The sequence below is a fragment of the Diabrotica undecimpunctata genome, chromosome 2 (assembly GCF_040954645.1).
Source record: "Diabrotica undecimpunctata isolate CICGRU chromosome 2, icDiaUnde3, whole genome shotgun sequence".
NCBI lineage: Eukaryota > Metazoa > Arthropoda > Insecta > Coleoptera > Chrysomelidae > Diabrotica > Diabrotica undecimpunctata.
In genome coordinates this window covers 31180558-31201069 of record NC_092804.1, presented here as the reverse complement: position 1 = coordinate 31201069, position 20512 = coordinate 31180558, and positions in this window count along the sequence as shown.

Sequence of the window (20512 nt, the reverse complement as noted above, 5' to 3'; positions counted from 1 at the left end):
CTAATTCTAAGTAACTTTTATTCTAAAAATTTTTTTCACTAAGTCAATACTTTTTAAGTTATTTGCGAGTGAAAATGATCATTTTTCAAAATAAAAACCACGTTTTCAGATGGTTTTTCACAAATAACTTAAAAAGTAAGTATTTATTGAAAAAAAAATACTAGCATAAATGTAGCTTATGAAAACGCAAAAAAGACCCAGTTGAAGGAGAGTTGTAGCTCATGAAAAGTAGGTTCTTATTTGTCAAATTCCAAATCTAATATTTCAACGTGAAATAACCAAAAAATGAAGCACTTAAAAAAACTGGTCAAAACTTTTTAAAACTGTTAAATATAGCTTAATTGTTGTTTTTTTTTTGTGTTTCTGGCATTAAAACTAAGCGATTTATTCCCAAAATAAAGTTGGTCTCTTTTTTTGGTAAAAACATTGTGAAAATTACCCCCTAATTAGTACCCCAAATAAGAGTAATCGTTACCGCTCTAGAATTTACTTTAATAAGGTATGGTTTTAAGTGTTGATTTAAAAAAAATTGGTTTTAAAGTAAAAGAAAAATTTTTAAAATTTTGAAAAAAAGTATTTTTTTAAAATAACTTAAAAAGTATTAGTGATACGAAAAATCTTAAAAAGTAAAGAAATATTGGTTTTGTCTTTCTGAACATTTCAATTTTTTTATTTTGCTGTAAGACAAAAATTGATTAAGATATTGCTGTTCAAAAGTTTGCATACACTCTTGATTAGCGACTCGTTCAAGCCCTTTCAATCACATCTCTCTTAAATATAAGAGGTTTAAAAAACTAATTTAAATGATCCTATTGCTCTTAAAAAAACCCACATAATGATTTTTTAAGCACTTCATAGGTTGGCAGCTAACCGAGCTATGAGTAAAAAAACAATCACATATTTTAGGTATCAGAATGTGTTTACTGGATCATCGTAAGATACACATAATGTGCTATTAAAGCACATAGATACATACTTCCACTCCTCCTTATAAACTAGTATGGGTTGTTTTTTACGTTGAAATACCATAAATTCGTAACATTTTGATAAAAAAAAATATTGTTAACTCAAAGGTTGGTTGTTACTTAGTTGGTTACCTCTATGGGCGTACGTTCCCGAAAAAATGTAATCCCTTATCATCCACTTTAAAGATTATAATGTTGGTTACTCTAATTATGTAATTTAAGGGTCATCTGACCTCATTATGTGGCTAGTTTCAACTATTTTATAGACCTTTTTCACTGATGATGATCTAATAGGATCGAAAACGTTCTAAAAATTTATAAATTCAAGTTCAAGAAGTTCCTTTACATAGCGCAAAAGTGAGTGTCTGGTGCGCAGTTTCGGGACACGGAATCTTTATTCCATACTTTATAGAAGAAAATGGTAGGCAAGTTACACCTAATCAACAGAGGTTCATACAAATTTTAACACGCTTTATCCCTGATCTCGTCAATTTTATCGTGCACGTAATTTGGCATTTCGGGACCAATTTTTCCAGCAGGATGGGGGAAATTGCCATACTGCTGTCGCAGTTCGTCAATTTCTTCAGGGACATTTTCCAAATAAATTCATTTCACGATTTACTGACTTCCCCTATCCTGCACATTCTCCAGACCTAACATCCCCAGGCGCATACATTCGGGGCATGACTAAAACTGCCGTTTTTAAACGGGCACCACAAACCATCAATGAGTTAAAGTATGCCGTTCTTCACGGACCTAAGACAACCTTTATTCCAAGATTACGAGAAATCTGGAATATCGGCATGAAGTCTGTCTTGAGAGAGGAGGAGCTCATTTAGAACATATTATAAAGTGTCAATAATATGTATTTTTTAAAACAATGAAATAATTACAAGTTTAGTACTGTTTATTTTGGGCTATACTGTATTTCTAGAACTCTAGTATTTTCAAAGATACCAACAAACGTACACTTGCATGCCAAGGGGCAAATAATAGAACATCTAACTTCCATAAAATACACTGGGGTGCAAAATTAACCGGCCAGTAAGAACTGGCGTTTAAAAAAGTTTAAGCTGTTCCCAATTAAGTATTTAATAATAGACAAAATTTAAAAGTCAAATTTATTACAACTCAAGAATGTTACACAAAAAAGACAATTAACAATTCAAAAAAATTGAAAATCTGCAAAAAAACAAAAACTATTTTTTATTTTAATATAAACAATTTTTATGGAAAACGATATTTAGTAGAGTGTTTTACCTACAAAAGTTTTCTCCAATAAATGGGGCAAATGGTACTACATGATCTTCCAAACATTGCTGAATATACCGTTGAGCATTCAAACTGCCCCCTTGAATTGTAACAAGTTCTGTATGAGCCTCTAGGGAAATGCCTGTCCACACAATTATACCACCTCCACCAAATTGAACTCTCGGAGTAAAACAACATTGCTGATAAAGTTCACATCCTATGCCGCCCATCCGATGAGTATCTGATAAATATTGATTCATCCGTGAAAAACACAGCACTCCAATCGTCAATACCCAATTATGATGTTAGCGCGCGAAGTGTAAACGTTGCCTCTGATGATCCGCTGTTAATAGAGGTCCCGTGACAGGTATTCTGGACCTTAATCCATATTCATTTAAGCGTCTTCGAACATCATTTAATCGATGAATAAGTACTGGTGCTGATAATGTACGATCGGATAATGCTTGTAACCTAAGAAAGCTCTCTTCAACTTGACTTGTGGTTCTTTGTCTGTCTTAACCTGGCCACCTGGTGTATTGTCCTGTTTCCCGAAATCTTTGTATTACATCAAATACTGTACTTCGAGAAATTCCTAAAGCATTTGCGATGAACCGAATGCTTCGCCCATCATCCTGTAAACAGGATTGTGCCACTTCTTCTGGTGTCATAATTTTTTTAATGCAAGTTTTAAACAGGAGACAATACAAAAACCTACAGCCTAACTTATAATCATGTACAGCACCACAATAAACTTAAATTAATACTGAGCTACTATTTCACATTAAAAACAAAAATGTGTAAAAGTGTTGTTGTTCACAAAAAACATCTAAACAGGTTCAAACAAGGAAAAAACGTTGTCGCTAATAAGACAAATTTAGCACCCCAGTGTATTTGAGAGCAAATATCAACAGCCAGTGTAACCAAAAAAACAAAAATTTTGTCAAGAATCAAACAAGCGAGGAAAACTCTCTTCTTCTTCTTCTTAGCCTTTTGTCGTCCATGTTTGGACATAGGTCTCTCTCAACTCCTTCCATCGGTCTCTATCATGAGCAACATATTTCGAATTTGTATCATCAACCCATCTCATCTGTGGTCTTCCTCTTGGTCGTTTACTTTCGTAAGGTCTCCAATGTTGTATTGTAGTATTTCAACGTTGGTCTTTTTGTCTAGCAGTGTGGCCCGCGAAGCTTCATTTAAGTTTGGCAATTTTTGTTGCTATGTCGTCGACTTTTGTTTTGGATCTTACCCAGTCGTTCCTCTTTTTATCTGACAGTCGCATACCTGACATTGCTCTTTCCATTGTTCTTTCTGTTGTGGCTAGTTTATTCATGTTTGCCTTGGTTAGGGTCCAGGTTTGACATCCATATGTCATGATAGGAAGGATGCATTGGTTAAACACTTTGCTCCTCAAGTATTAGGGTATTTTGCGGTTCTTAAGTATCCAACTAAGTTTTTCAAATCCTGCCTATGCTAGTCTTGCTCTTCTAGTAATTTCCGCACTTTGGTTCTCTTTGTCAAGTCTTAGGATTTGGCCTAGGTAGATATATTCCTGGATTTGTTCTATCTCACTGCAATTTATAGTTATACGTCTGGGGTCATCTGTATTTGTCATTATTTTTGTTTTTTTTTTATATTCATTTTTAGGCCGATGTATTGGGAGCTGGCTGCTACTTCCCCCATCATAATTTGCAGTTCCTCCAATGTGCTCGCTATGAGCACATTCGAGGAACTGCAAAGACTCACTCATGAACATGAAAATATTTTTTATAAGATCAGACCTTAGTCTAGTGCTCAGAATTCGAATGATCAGCAGATGTTACGTTTTCTCTATTTTGCTGTATGGCTGTGAAAATCGGACAATGAACTCTAAAATAGAAAAAAAAAATGCCTTTGAAATGTATATATAAAGACGGATGCTGAGAATTCCATGAATACAAAAAGTTAGTAATGGTGAAGTACTTCCGCGCATGAGTAAACGAAAAAAATTACTCAGCATACTCAAAGAGAGAAAAATACAATACTTGGGTCATGTGCTGACAGGTGAAAGATGAGTTGGAAGACGCCAGAACTCGTGGCTGAAAGACTTGAGAAGATGGTTTGACCGCTCATCCATAGAAATCTTTCTTGCAGCAGTTTCCAAAGCTAAAAATTGCCATTTGGATCGCCAACCTCCGAAAGAAGATGGCGCAATAAGAAGAAGAAATAATGCTTGTGTTACTGGCCGATAACATCAATGATTTAGAGATTATGTTTAATAGAGTAAATATAACAGGCAATCAATTTGGACTTTGGCACACAGATCAACAGAAAGAAAACTAAATTTATGTTGATTGGTAGAAAGAACGTCCAAAATATCGACCTATATATTAAAACTAAACATATTGAAACAGTACACCTATTCAAATATGTATATCATATATATAAAAATGAGAAAGCTTTTAAGCAAATACAACCTTAACGTTAGCATCCGATAGTGCTACGAAATGTTACGTACTCCTACACTTTTTTACGAAGAAGAAGGGTCGACGTTAACACCAGCAACTGTAAAGTTAGAAGGTTTCGAATTGTGGCGTACGGATGCATACTGAGAATACTTTGGACAAAAGAGTGATCAACACAGAGATATTGAGATGAATGGAACGGAGATGAAATAAACAACTGTTAAAAGGAAAAAAAGAGTCATATTTGGACTATGTGTTCCGTAATGATAAGTACAGTCAGCTACAGCTTACAGTGGAAGACAAGATTGAAGGTAGAAAAAGTTTAGGCAAAAAGAACAAATCCTGGCTGAGAAATCTTTAAGGGAATGGTTGTAAATACCAGAAGCTGCAAACATAATACGTGTGGCACAAAACAGAGAAACATAACGTTTGATGGTCACAAAAAGGATAAGAATTTAGACATAAACTCTACACTGCCCTTATTCGGTTATAATAGGTTCGTTTAATTGAGGCAAAAGTGAGAAAAGCCAGAAAAGCCTGTTATTTGATAAATACAACTACGGAAGGAAAAAAGTAAATTTATAATAAGAACTTCCGCTTTACCGAAAAGTGCTTTAAAATCAATTTCGATTATATCTAATATATCTATAAGTAATTCTATAATTCGAATATTTCATAAATTAATTTATTGTCCTTTGTCGTGAACTCATTATTACCTCATTTGGAATCATTAGTTCATCATCAATTTATATAGCTCATATAACTATTTTTTGAGTACGTATTGTCAGTTTTAGTGTAGTTCCAGCTATTAATTTTAACAAGCTTCGGAAGTAGTACATATCGTAAGAAATCGGCAAAACTATCTTCTTCTTGCTGAGAGACACGGATGATTGTTTTCCTAAATTAATTATCCTGTAGCGTCTATTTAATTCGACGAGAATTCCATGGGTACAAGGAGTTACTAATGTTGAGGTACTTCGTCTCATGTGTAAACAAAAAGAATTACTAAGAACAATCAACGAGAGGAAAATGCAATACTTGGGTCATGTGTTAAGAGGCGAAAGATACGAATTACTTTAAGTTATACTGGAAGGAAAAGTACAGGGCAAAAGATTAGTAGGAAGACGCCAGGACTCGTGGCAGAAAGACCTGAGGAGATGGTTCGACCGCTCATCCGCAGAAATCTTTCGCGCAGCAGTTTCCAAAACTACAATTGCCATTTGGATCGCCAACCTTGTTAATATAAATGAGTCAAATAAAATTAAATTATTAGAAGAATTTTTCACCAAGTAACAAAAAATCAAAATTTGTTTAATTTACTAATGTTTGTATTTTGAGAACGATTTCCGAAGTGGAAATTGAAAATTGTTGAATCTGTTGACTAGCCTTTGCAGGCTATCTTCATCTTGGGCTTCATCTTGCGTCGTCTGCGTAACAGAGTATTTTGATTTCTTTGTTTCCCTTTCTGTATCCTCTTAATTTGTTAACGGTTTTAATGATTTCATCTATAATCAAATTTTGGCCGTTTGCTGGCTGTTTTTTATCTAGACAGCCAGACATTGGACATAGATCTCTTCTTAAAGATATATGTCCAAAATATCTTAGTACCTATATTTTGGTTGATATTTGTGTTGAGCCTAGTTTAAATGGTGAGTTTTTCTTATATTGAATTATTTGTGCAATATGCGGTCCATCGTATGCGCAAAATTCTACAGTAGACCACATTTTAAATATCATTATACGCTTTGAATCGGCTTGAAAAGGCGGAATTTTCATATTTTTTGTAATATCAGTGTTTATCTATATTTTTGTGAACTTAACTGTTGCCGATCTGGTCATTGTGACGTATCGACGGATCTTGTCTTCGCACCCTTCATTGCTAGTGATAACAGAGCCTATGTAATTAAATTTTCTGATCACTTCTAACCCTGCCATTTTTTATCTCTGGTTGTTTCTGTTTCAATCGATGACCATTACTTTGGTTTTTTGTATATTTATTTTCAAACCATATTCCGTACTCATCGTGCCGACGATGAAGGCCCCGATATAATCGGGTCATCAGCATGTCCTAGGTTTTTGATTTTTCCTTATTCTATTGTTACCCAACCTTGCAACCAATATTAAGAATGTGTTCTCTTGTTCCCCTACCTGGAACGAATCCGCATTATTCTTCGGGAATCTGAAGTAGGAGAAGTAAATTTAGTCTTTCATTAATGATGGTGAGGAGTACATTGCTTGCATAGAATATTATTGCTACTGTAATTGTTGCAATCTGTCGGTGGATTTTTTTATTTATGGGAATAAAAGTAAGCTTACCCCAGTCATTTGGTCAGTTTCTGGTATTCCAGGTTTCATTGCAGATTCTAAGCATTACTTCAATCCCTACCACTCATATTTCTTTGAGTGTCTCAGCTGTTATTCCATCTCTCCCTTCCGCTTTTCTGAATTTGAATTTTAGCTTTTTTATCCCTGCCTCAATTTCTAATTTCAGGCCAGTTATATACCACACAATTATAAAAAGCTTAATAAGAGAATATCAATGAAACCGGCTAAGAAAATTGTAGGACAAATTATTTTTTTATAATATCATAACATTTTTATTAACAATCATACTTTTTTAAAAAAATCCATTTGAAATATAATGGTAATTTTAAAGATGATGGTAGAATGATTTATAATACGAATAAAATCATTCCCATTGTCAAATGATTAATAATCTAAAATTTTCAAATAAACTTTTCAAAAACGGTAAAAATAATTTATATAAGAATGGTTTCGTATATACTTACAAACAATCTTTCGGTATCTTTATTTGAATATGTGATTATTTTAGAGAGTTTATCTATTTTACTATGTATTTACGTGATTTAAAAATATTTGTCTTTCATAGAAAAGAAATTTACATGAAATAATTCAGGAAGTTTTTAAGGATTTCGTGTACAAACTTATAATGTAGAATACACTGCACAACAATAATTGACTTTCAGTATATATCAAAACTAGTCTTTTAAACGGCTTTTATAAAAAATAATCGTTCTACGCTGATAATGGATAAATACTGATATGTAGTTAGACGAATATTATATGTAGGCTTGATAACAATTTCCTTAATTAACTGCCATTTTGTTTCATAAAGTCTGAAAATCATCTTGGCAACTCTTACTTTTGAAAAAACTTCTGTGGTCAGTTATTTAGAGCTGCAAATATACAATTCTCTTAAGTTTTTCAGCCAAGTTATTCGTCGTCTTCCCACATTTTTTCTACTTTTTGTTTTACCCTGCAATATGAGCCACGAAATCCCACGTTTCACTCCACGTATTAAATGTCCGGGATAATACAATCTTCTCTCTTTGCTTTATTGTCCTTTTAACTACATCTGCAATTCAATTCCTTAGGGCTAATATTATTATATGGGATAATAGAGCTAGAAGCTAATTGAGCGAGAGCTAGAAGAAAAGCATGCGCTGACCAATATGGTTTTAGGGCCAAAAGACCACAGATGCGGTCACAAAAGTAACCTCTTTAGTTACGCAGGGTACAAATAGATGGGTAGCTCTTATCCTGACTTATTGACGTCAGGAATGCCTTTAATACGGCATCATGGGAAAAATCATGTCCAGGCTGAGAGAATTGGGCATTAGTGAGTACCTGGTCAATGTAATTGACAGATCCTTTACTGACAGGTCCATAAGAGAAAAAGATACCAGCATTAGTTTGTCGCAGGGTATTCCGCAGGGGTCCTATCCTCTGGAATGTCCTGTACGACGGGGTGTTGAGGCTACAGATGCCAAGGGGATGCACTCTTGTAGCTTATGTCGATGATCTCGCACTGGTTGCGAAGGCGAGTCAGAAAACGGACATGGCTAATGCGGCTAACACAGCCCTGCTGCGCATTAGTAGGTGGATCAGAGAGAACAATCTACAGCTAGTGCCTCAGAAAACTGAGGTGTCAGTTCTCAAAGAGAACCGGGAAAAATCCTCTCTTCGCTTTATAGTGGAAGGTGTGGAGGTTGCACCTGTTAAATCGATTAAGTATCTGGGAGTCTGGTTGTCGGAAGGACTAAGGTTCGGAGTACACATACAAAAGACGGTAGAGAAGGCCAATCGAAATCTGGAGGCGTTGATACGGCTGACGCCAAACATTAGAGGCCCATGTAGCACCACAAGAATGGTGTTAAATGGAGTTTTCCAGTCGGTGGTAAACTACGCTGCCCCCGTGTGGTGTAGCGTACTAAACACTGCCAAATACGCTAAGCTGATGGAGACTTCGCAAGGCGAATGCTCCTCAGGGTCTCTAGCGCATATAGGACAGTTTCAAATGAGGCTCTATATGTCATTGGAGCGGCGATACCGATCGTTTTGTTGTACAAAGAGCGAGCAAGGGTGTATGCGAGGAGGATGGCTGTAAATATAGATGTAAATGAAAGATAAAAACCGATAGTAGAGTGGCAGAGAGAATTGGCTAATGATAGCAAAAAGGCAAGGTGGACGAAGGAGCTTATTCCCGATCTGAGGCCGTGGTGCTAATGTAAGTTCAGGAAACTAGACTACTTCCTGACGCAGTTTCTGACTGGACATGGTAGTTTTGGCACCTTCACAAATAGAATAGGCAAATCTGCCTAGGCGGACTGTACTGTTTGTGAGATACCGGACGCTCCCGCCCACATTTTTAATGTAGTATCTCCGTCATGCCAGAGATGGGTAAATGAGAGAGAAAATTTCGAGAGGCGAATGGGTTTCGGGTTGGATGAAAGAAACGTTGTAAACATAATGTTGAGAGGAGAGAAAGAATGGAGAGAAGTACACTGCCTGATTTCTGGGGTGATGAAGTAAAAGAAGCAGAAGGACAGAGGAGGAAATTGAGCCAGCGATCTAAAATTTATGGTTAATATTATTTATTGGTTTATGGCCTAACGATTGAAACATTTTCTGTTTTACGGTAATAGGTACGGTTATTTATAAATTTTTAGTTTTTTATTTTTGATCTCTGTTATCAAGAACAGAGATAACCCGGACTATAAAGCGCTCAACAGAAGCGTTAAGAAAAATATTCGAAAAGACCTCAGAGCTTATAGAACAAACCAGATTCTTGAAACCATAGAGAATAATAAGAACATAAAAGTACTAAAAACATGTAAATCCACTGGCAGGAATAAAATCATAAAGATAGAATACGACCGTAGAACATTGTGCTCGCATAAGGAAGAGATCGTTAGAGAAATCCAAAAATTTTATGAGAAGCTGTATACTTCTACTATTCCGAACCCCGGTATACCAACAAAACATATTTTAAATGTGGACTCAGAGGATCTCCCTAAAATAATAACATCAGAAATTAGAGCCGCCCTAAGACAAATGGGAAAACACCAGGAGAAGATAAAATCACTTCAGAGATGCTAAAAATGGGAGGCACTGCATTAGAAGAGGCAATGAGAGCATTACTGAATAAATACCTATTGGAAGGACAAATGCCAAAAGCATGGAAAAATGCGGAAGTCATTCTACTCCATAAAAAAGGGGACGTCGCAAATATAGAAAACTACCGACCAATAAGCTTATTGTCACACTTTTACAAATTATTAACCCGAATAATAACAAATAGATTTTCAGCTAAGCTAGATGCATACCAACCAGTGGAGCAAGCAGGCTTTCGTAAGGGTTTTAGCACTATCGATCACTTGCAAACAATCCGGAGAGTTATTGAAAAAACAATAGAGTACAACATACCACTACATCTGGCATTTGTCGATTATCACAAAGCATTCGACAGTATTGAGAAATGGGCTTTCTTAACAGCATTGGACGACGTCAAAGTATATTCAAGATATGCTGCCCTCCTTAAGAATATATACGATGATGCTACTTTGCACGTAAAAATAGATGATGATCTGGAAACTATGAAAATAGACCTTGGCAAAGAAGTGAGACAAGGCGACACCATCTCACACAAGTTATTTACTGTGGCATTAGAAAATGTCTTCAAAAAACTAAATTGGGCCGAAAAGGGATTAAAAATAGATGGAGTATATCTTAACCATTTGCGTTTCGCAGACGACATAATACTAATAAGCACAGATATCCATGAACTAAAATCAATGCTACAAGATTTAAATCACAAACCGAATAGAAATAAAAATGAATCTCGACAAAACAAAGATATTAAGCAACAGCCTAGAAAACATCGATAGATAAGCAACGATAGATAACATCAATATAGAAAAGGTAGAACAATGTATATATATATATATATATATATATATATATATATATATATATATATATATATATAAAACAACACAGTTTATTAGGGCTGCAGTCAGTAGGTTTGGCCGGGATGTTATAGAAACACTCTTTTGACTTTTGGTCGAGCTTTCGGAATTCTTTTATTCCTTCTTCAAGACACTGTAATTAGAAGAAAGTGTAAATATTTACAACATATCTCAAATTGTCATTACAACTTATTAGTCGTTGAGATTATTTTTCTAAAGCTACGACACTCAACATTAAAAACACACATATAAAATATATGTGTAAAACATAAAAACACACATATATCCAGTATTTCTTTATATATATATATATATATATATATATATATATATATATATATATATATATATATGGACATGCAATTAAAAACGAAAACAAAAATCAAACCCTAGAAATTAGTCTAAACTAGAGGACACAATTGTCATGGGCTGCTTTTGGTAAGTTGAGCTTCATTTTAAAAGGCAGAAAAATCCCAAATACACTTAAATGGATGAAAACTATGGCAATAACAAGAAAAATGGGAGAACAATTAAGAGTAACTCAACGGGCCATGGAGAGGGCCATGTTAAATATAAGCCTCAGAGACAAAATTCCTAACACAGCAATACGTCGAAGAACTAAAGTAGCCGACATATGGAAAAAATAGCGACATTGAGATGGCAATGGGTAGCACATGTAGCAAGACAAGACACCAACAGATGGTCTCATAAAGTGACATTCTGGAGACCTCGAGAAACAAAAAGAAGCGTGGGAAGACCCAAAAAGAGATGGATAGACGATATAACAGCTGTAGCTGGAAATCAGTGGATGGAAATTGCAAAAGATAGAAAAGCGTGGAAGCAATTGGAGGAGGCATATGTCTAACAATGCATAAATGAAGGCTGAAGAAGAAGAAGATATCAGGTACTCTTTTTTTTTGTTCAAAAAGTAAAAATAGACATTTTGTATTAATAATTGCTTTTATGACTTTATGCTTTATAAGTTAAAAAAATTGTAATACATAAAATTATAAATATTAGGGATTGGCTAAATGTCATATTAATTATTCTTATAAAGTTTTAAAATTTGAAAAGATATTTTGATTTATAATAAGTATTTAAATAGTTTCAACTAGTTGTTGGAACCGCTACAAAATATCGCCCTAATAGTTTCCCCAACATCTAGAGTTTTTGTAAACCGATAGCACCATTGTAAGTCGTTTTTGTATTTTATTATTATTATTTGTATTTGTAACTGTTTATGGTGAAGTAATAATAAATATGTAATAATTTTCCCTAAACCAAAAGTAGTATTATTTCCTTCAACAAGATGTCTAGATGATTCTAACCCTTTTGATGTATTTTTTAGGAAAGAAAAGCCTATCTTTCCATCCAGCAGAAAGATTCTTGTAAGCGGCGTCCATTTTAAATAGCTTAGGAACCCTCTTGTGTTGTGTTGTACAAGAAATCCATTAAAGTACCTTTTTTGATTTAATTTTTGTAGTTACCCTTTTCCAGTCCCTCTTTTTATTCACTTATCTACGACCCAGCTCTCCAATCAAACCAAGAGTGGCCATTCGCAAAAGTTCCGGTATGTTTTGCTTACCCTATATCTAGTCCAGTTATTTATGTCCCCAATTTTCAACCCACTATAAATAATACCCTATGTGGTAGGCAATATAACCGCTACAACCTGTGGTACACGGCATCTGCAGAAATTTTACTAAAAATGTAGTCCCTACGTCACGTGAGTCTCAAGTGTTTCACGATTTAAAAAAAATATGTTAATACACATTTGTGTAAACATATAGTGTCTTAATACTGTAAAAAAATCAATTATCAACTTTTTCTATAATGGCCTGAAAAAAAATTATGTGTGAAATCTTGACCTAATGAAAAAACACCTATAAAGGTATCTGAAGTAGAATGAAAAGAAGAAGAAGAAATATTAAATATAATCTTTTATTAAAATTCAGCTAGTATTTACTAATACTCAAAATTTATAATACAGAATTTGAAAAAATAGGATAATTATAGATTCTTATATTATTTATATTATAAACACAAAGCAGTGATTACCTCGTATCAAATTATTAGACTCTTACCTCATTAGCAGCCATATATAATAGCAAAACCAACTATAACTCAAATCATTATTCTAAAGATTTCTAGGAACTACTACCTTTAAACATTTTCACGCAAAACATTGTAACAAATTTTAGTTTTTTTCTAGACTGGATATTTTCTCGCCTCAGGTCAATGTGATACAATATCTGTGTTTTTTGAAATGTGTCAGCGAAGTAAAGGAAATACCTGATAAATATGGTAATGGTTTATATTGAAAACAAAATCTATCGGAACTTATCGGTTATTGTAAAAAAGTGGTTATTTTGAAAATGTACCTAGTTAATTAAAATATATTAATTATTAAAATGTTATTAGATATTAGAAAAATATTATAGCGGAATTTAAGGGAAATATATGGGAAAGGAGCAGTTATAAATTTAAAACGTTAATAAAAAGATATAATTTAAATTTGGTAGTATTACAAGAAGTTCATTTGAATGAACTGTCCATCCATATAAGTAAAATTGAAGATTTATTTTATTTTGTTTAGTGGTCAGGAAAGCAAGAATCTACGACAAAAGGACGCGGAAAACAGGACGCGGAAAAAAGGACGGGCGAAAAAAGGACGCGCGAAAAAAGGACGCGTGGAAAAAAGGACGCATATTATTAATGAATTACTATAAATAGTTTATTTTAATTAACATTAGCCATTACCCCCTTTTTATCCCCATATGTTATTACAGAAAATGATTCTACCTAACCTAAAATCGGTTACGGTAAGAGTAAAAAGTGAAAAATAATTATATGAAAAAAACTTGCCCTCACATTTTATCGAGGCTTAGGACTAAAATATCTTAAGTAAAATAATAAACACTAATATAATGTTGATTCAAGATTTCTGGTATTGAAGCAGGTTAGATTCCATATTATCAGAATTATGTATGGGATTATAGGAAGAGTGCATACCGTTGTGGATGAAATTACAAAATCCACAGAACATAATCACGTTGCAGACACGGCAAAGATTGAAGCAAAAGAAGCTTGTAACCGGATGAAAGAAGTTGCACAACAACTGGAACACTCCAACCAAGGTGTAGTAAGTGAAATTTCTCAAGGACTTTCCTTAGCTGCTACGGCACAACTTCCATCAGTGTCGTCGTTAAAAAAAAACTGTGCAAAGAGTTCGGAACGAGCTAGGAGGTACGCCGGCAAATCCGAGAAATTTAGAAGAACTTGTGCTTCCTGAAGAATATAAAACAACTACAGGCGGTGAGCTATTTCTATTATTTGATAGCGGACCAGAAGAAGAACGTATTTTGTTATTTTCAACACAAAGAAATTTAAGATTTATGGAACAATGCGATCATTGGTATGCCGATGAAACCTTTAACTGAGCACCACCATTGTTTTCTCAAATATACACAATTTATGGAGTGCGATACAGTAATGTAATCCCGACTGTATTTGCACTTCTAACGAACAAAACACAAGAGACTAATACACGTGTTTTTCAGCAACTAAAGGTGTTGAATCCGGCCTTGCGCCCTCTAACAATAATGATGGACTTTGAAAGAGCGGCAATGAATGCTGCACAAACTGAGTTCCCAAATGTGAGAATCCGCGGATGTTTTTTTCATTTCTCGCAGTGTATGTGGCGCCATATTCAAAGTGCCGGATTGCAACGTAGATATATTGAGAATCCTGACTTCGCCCTTCACCTAAGACAATTGACAGCTTTTGCGTTTGTTCCAGACAACCATGTAGTCAGAGTGTACGAGGAGTTGCTCAATAGCGATTTTTATACACAAAATGAAGAACTACTAGTGCCGCTGATTAATTACTTTGAAGACACTTGGATAGGGAGATTAGCTAGAAGAGGAAATCGAAGACAACCCCTTTTTCCAGCAAATGTATGGAATTGTTACGATTTGGCAGACCAAGATATACCTCGAACTAATAATGCTGTCGAAGGATGGCACAACAGCTTTTCTTCTCTTCTCAATAGTGCACATCCGAATATTTGGAAATTTATTAATTCTCTAAAAAAAGAATATGATTTAAATGTTTTGAAAATAGAGCAGTACATTTCGGGCAATGTACCTCCACGCAAAAGAAAATATTAAGATACAGCAAACAGGATAAGGGCTATTGTTGCCGATTATGCTGACAGGCCAACTTTAGAATATTTGAGAGGCATTGCTCACAATTTTCAGTTGCAAACATAAAAAAAATACAAAAAAAATTAATATCAAAAATAAAACAAAAAAAAATAAAATGACAAAAAAATTCCAAAAAAAGCAAAAAATTAAAAAAAAATTAAAAAAAAACTTGTAAACACGCCAGCTTCTGCTGCCAGTCCTAAGCCTGGATAAAGTGTGAAGGCAAGTTTTTTTCATATAAATATTTTTCACTTTTTACTTTTACCGTAACCGATTTTAGGTTAGGTAGAATCATTTTCTGTAATTATATATAGGGGATAAACGGGGGTAATTGCTATTGTCAATTAAAATAAACTATTTATAGTATTTCATTAATAATATGCGTCCTTTTTTCCACGCGTCCTTTTTTCTGCGTCCTTTTTTATGCGTCCTTTTTTCCGCGTCCTTTTGTCTGTATACCGGAAAGCAAAGATAAGGGTTATCTTTGGTACAGGTAAAAGGACTCTGGCACAGAGCCTGCAGCTAAAACCTCCATCAAACAATATCATTGTATGCAAGTATCTCTTGACTGGTACATGTCTAGTAAGGAATCTGTGTAGCAAATATAATCCTACTGTCTGGTTTAAGTGTTTTCTGCTCCATCCCCTCATGGGAAATGTTCTTTTGAAAGCGTAGACACTTTAGGCCTTTATCTAGTTTATCTAGGTATAATGTGGTCAGAAATTCTCATCCATTTGTAGAGATCCAGAAACTCTTTTTTTTTTTTTATTTATTTTTTCACTTTATTCAGAACGCTGTAATTTTAATGCACTCCATGTATAACATTGTATTAATTTTGTCTTAAAAGAATGTTCTGGTCATTAAAATTGTTTTAATCTTCGTAACTTGAAAGGTAATGTAAGCCCATTCTAGAAACTTTTTTTTCTATTGGTCGAATTTAATCAGACGATCATCTGGAGTTTGGCTTAATTTCGACGCCGTTCGCAGCGGAGCCGCTGTTATTCTGTTTCTGACCACAGAACAAATCACGTGTGTTGTTTTTCCCAAAAAAATTTATCAGGTGAGCCGGTATAATCTTTCTATAAAGTATGTTCTACCGGTTTTATTGTAGATAGGGTATTAACAACTTCTTCTTTCAATTTTTTACAGAAGAAAAAAATATTAATCTTTTCTTTCAAATATTGGTCTATTATTTTTGTCTTCAGCACTATTGGTCTTGCAATTATATTTTGTGTCTGTACTGTATTTGTGTCTGATTTCGAGTTTGTGTTCCTTCTGGTGAACTAACTAGGACTTATGGATGACTAGGTAGAACTCGGCAGGCCTAGGGAATTTATGAATAACTAAGGTGGGTTAAGGATGATTAGAGCCCTTTACTGAAAGATGGATTATCTTTAACAAATTTGAAAATACTCCGACTCTGAGCAACACAATCTCGTTTTTTTTTGTGCTCCTCAAACACTGCCCATCGTTAGTTACATTACATTACTCCAGCTTTGTCGCAGTCTATATTATTAAAATATTGTATTCCTTATATAACTTTGTGCAAAAAAGAGAGATCCGTTAGACCTCCATAGCTGTGTGTCCCTCATAATCTCTGTAATTGTAAGACAAGCAAGTTTTTACTGAAGCCAAAACTGTAATAGATTTCAACTGTACATAAATGAAAACACGATCGAATATGATTGGCATTATAAATATTTTACAACTCTACAATGACGCCGATATTGTCCAAGAAATTTAATCACAGCGACTAAGATGGACAGGCCACGTGCACAGACTGCATAACGATAGACTTGTAAAACTGGTATGGGAAGAGATTCCCACAGGCAAAAGACCACTCGAACGTCCCAGAATGCGATGGAGAGATAACATCCAAGCAGATCTCCGGAAAATGAACATTCTATTTGAATGCATATACAACAACAACTTATGCAACAACATAAGATATGCAGATGACACCGTGATTATGGCAAGCTCTGCTGAACAACTCCAATTACTGCTAAACAAAACAAACAGTTTCTGTGAAAAATATGGACTAAAAATGAATCTAAAAAAGACCAAATACATGATAATAACAAAGAAAACAAACATACCAACAAACATACATTTGGGAAATGTACCGATAGAAAGGATTGATAAATACAAATACCTAGGAACCTGGATTTCAGACAATAATGATCAAACAACCGAAATAAGACCCAGGATGGAAATAGCAAGAAATGCGTTTGTAAAAATGAAAACAATTCTCTGCAACAAAGACCTTAGATTAGAACTGAGAGTAAGAGCACAGATGTTACTGTGTTTTCGATACTGCAATATGGACTTGAAAGATGGACATTAAAGCAAGAACACATAAATAAGTTACAGTCCTTTGAAATGTGGTGTTACAGGAGGATGCTTAGAATCGCATGAACACAGAAGAAAACTAAGACGGAAGTATTACGAAAAATGGGCAAAGAATGCGAAATAATAAACACAATAAAAATAAGAAAGTTACAATATCTGGGACACGTATTGAGGGGACAGCGATATGAACTGCTAAGGCTGATAATACAGGGAAAGATAAGAGGAGGAAGGAGTATCAGGAAGGAGAGTGTCATGGTTGAAGAATTTAAGGGACTGGTTTAAATGCAGTTCTATAGAACTCTTCAGAGCAGCAGTAGATAGAGTAAAGATAGTGATAATAATATCCAACCTCCGATCGGGAGACGGCACTTAAAGAAGAAGACCCATATATTTATTGGCTTCAAACATGTACATCTAGATAGCACTGATGATAAAATAGTTATTCCGAAATCGTTCTGTGATGGAGCTCAATAGAGTTTTATTATTATACCTTTTATAAAGGAATTTTTTAAATATAAATTATTATAATGCATTCTGCAAGAAAAAGTTGATGGTAAGAAAGACGTCGACAGAAAACGAATCTCCTGGCTAAAGAAGTATTCAGAGTATTCAGAGCAAATAAAACTATTATTGCCAAAATGATTGCCAGTAGAAGAAGAAGAAGTTTCTACTTAATTACACTGTTCAATATATGCTCAGCTACAAACATTTTCCAAAAGTTTAAGTATTTGCGATATTTACTTTGTAATTCCAATTTTAAATATTGAATGACTACTTTGCCTCTTATCTTTGTATTAACAGTACCTAAATCGTTTTACACAAATCAATTAAGCTTATAAACTTTATAGGGTGTTACCAATATTATCGTGTAATTCTCACAGAGATAGGTTAGCATTTGTTCAGTATTAGTGTTGGTGTTAATAGTAAAATAGATATTCGGCTTTCAAACTGAAATAGTTCGACGTTTTCATAATAAGTGTGTGTTTTCATTCATAATCAAATTAAAACAGATATAAATGTTATTGTTAGAATAAACTGTTAACAAAAGTTCTGATCGAATACTTTAGACATAAGAAAAACTTGAAAATATCTGAAGGAAAGAGAAAATTGAAAGTTTTTTCTCAAAAATTCGTTAAAAAAATTAAGTAAGCTCATTATTACCTATACTATAGACTATATTGGCCCCACCACAAATTCCAGTCTCACAACTCAGTTCCGCGATCCAGCTCCAGTTTGGTTTTCCAGTTATACAGTTGCTGTCCAGAGATATTAGCGAAAACTGATTTAAAAACTACTATGTTAGCAGTGATGGTAACCTTTTGTATGTGAGTATTTTCCTAATTATGTTAGGTATGTATTTATATCCCATATAAAATATTTATATCTAGAAAAATAAATACTTTCTCAACATTTTCCAGATTTCAGTTTAAATTAAAATTTCAAAGTTCTATTAATTAAAATCCAACATGTAATATTACATTTTAACAAATATTAAGTTTATTATTAACTTTAAATTAGGAACATATTAAAAGGTATTAATTTAATATAAAAAGTTTTCATAATAAGCCACTCTTTTTGTATACATGCTCAGCATGTTTTCAACAATGGATACCTAATAGTTTAAAAAATTGAATGTCTCTATCGAAATACATTAGCAGGTTCTAAAATTCGGTTCCTTAATTTTTCTGCAGTACCTAGTTACTTCCATGAAATAAACATAATCTTTCGTAAATCCCCAAAAACACAAATCCATTGGATTAACATATGGACTATGCAATGCCAATTCGATTGGTGCGTCGGTCCCCCTTAATAGTCCAATCATCAGAGATTTAACCCCTAAAAATCATACGAACAAGCTGAATTTTGCCGAGGATATCAATTTTGGGGCCCCAACAAGATGCAAAAAAATTGACCACTTTTACCCCCGGGTTTCCCCCTAAAACCACCCTCTTAGGGGGGTAAAAACGCAAAAAATTGATTTACCAAGAATCTGTACGCCGTAGAAAAAAATATTTCAAATAAAAAACGTAGTTGAGATAATTTTTAACAAAAATATTTAATAGCTTTTTTTGCGTAGAATAAACCGTTCTCTCAGAAATCACGCTTGAAGCGACAGGCGATTTTAAATGTCAGTTCCGCGCGAGAAATCAATGTTCAATAAAATTTGTATCAACTCGACGGTAATAAATCGATATCTTTTGATCAGAGTGTCTTATTGACAAAAATAGAAATGCATTTTAAAGGTGAAGAAAGTAAATTTTGTATACAAATTTTGTATTATGCAGTAAATGAAGTCAGTTTCTATCTTTTTTCTTCTTAACGTGCCCCATCCCTAAGGACATTGGCGATCATCATGGCTCATTTGACTCTATCTGCAGCCGTTCCGAAAAGTTCTTCCGTTTTCCCACTCCATTGTCTCAGAGTTTTCAGCCAGGATGTGCGTATTCTCCCCGTTCCTCTTTTGGCATCCACCTTCCCGTTATGACCAGCCGCATCAATTCGTATTTTTCGTTTCTTAGTATGTGACCAAAGTAGCTCGTTTTTCTTTTCTTTATAGTATTGAGTATTTCTTCATATTTTTTTATTCTTCGTAGCGTTTCCGCATTTGTTATGTGTTGTGTCCAAGATATTTTCCACGTCCTTTGATAACAAGACATTTCAAAGTTAATGAGTTTTTTCTCTGTCGCGTCTGTAATTGTCCAGGCTTCAACTCCATACAACAGGACAGAGAACACGTAGCATCTCAATATTCTAGTTCTAATTTCGATGTTGAGTTTTCCATTGCATAATATTGCTTTCATCTTATTAAAAGCACTTCTAGATATCTCAATACGCCGTTTTATTTCCGTACTTCTATCCCATTCTTCAGTTAGTTCGCAACCTACTGATATCTGTGCACCCTGCTTAAAATTTTTCCTTTAGCATAAACACTGTCTTCCTCAATCTTGTTCTTGCTTACCACCATAATTTTCGTTTTATTTGTATTCAGTGCCATTCCATACCTTTCGCAGTATTGGGTAATGCGATCAACC